At 44.2% G+C, this 824-nt stretch overlaps 1 non-coding gene across 1 annotated transcript; it reads left to right on the forward strand.

Annotated features, from left to right (window-relative positions):
- The first annotated feature begins 510 nt into the window (after positions 1–510).
- LOC112793834 (small nucleolar RNA R71) lies at positions 511–614 on the forward strand. The gene has a single exon (XR_003198526.1). It is a non-coding gene; the product is annotated as a small nucleolar RNA R71 (small nucleolar RNA).
- Positions 615–824: the final 210 nt, after the last annotated feature.

Here is an 824-nt window from a genome sequence, read left to right on the forward strand (position 1 = left end):
TGGTATGTGGAATTGTTATGTTGGTTGGGGTTGTAAGGTTTGTGGTTTTGTGGTTGGGTTTGCTGGTTTTCCCACCCAAAGTTTGGGTGGTTTTTCCAGCCTGGGTTGTAAGTGTTGGAATGTGGATCATATGGTTGCCTTTGTTGATTTCCCACATAGTTGGCCTCTTCCCAATCACCTCCTTCAGTGCTTACTTCCTCTTGATCTTGTGTGTGTATTGCAGCCACTTGATTTGTTTCTAATTTCCTGGTGAGCTCTGCTAGTTGCTTGGCAAACACCTTGTTTTGGGCTAGAGTTGTATCAACATGGTTCAGCTCCATGACTCCCTTAGTGTTGTGTCTCTCTGAAGCATAGTAGTACTCATTCTCAGCCACTGTCTCAATCACTTCAATGGCTTCTTCCATAGTCTTTTTCCTGTTCAATGAACCTCCTGATGAATGGTCTACAACCTTCCTTGATTCATAAGAAAGTCCATCATAGAAAATATGCAATTGCACCCAGTCATGGAACATGTCTGGTGGGCATTTCCTTGTCAAATCCTTGAACCTCTCCCATGCCTCGTAGAGAGTTTCACCATCTTGTTGTCTAAAAGTCTGAACCTCAGATCGAAGCCTATTGACCTTTTGTGGGGGGTAGAAATGTGCCAGAAACTTGCTTTCCACCTCATCCCAGGTTGTTAGGCTCCCCCTTGGAAATAATTCCAGCCACTTAGCTGCCTTGTCCCTAAGTGAAAATGGGAACAAGAGCAGTTTATAGGCATCTTCCTGGACTCCGTTGGACTTCACAGTGTTGCAAATTCTCAGGAATTTTGTGAGATGTTGGTT

Source organism: Arachis hypogaea, chromosome 3 (assembly GCF_003086295.3).
Source record: "Arachis hypogaea cultivar Tifrunner chromosome 3, arahy.Tifrunner.gnm2.J5K5, whole genome shotgun sequence".
Lineage (NCBI taxonomy): Eukaryota > Viridiplantae > Streptophyta > Magnoliopsida > Fabales > Fabaceae > Arachis > Arachis hypogaea.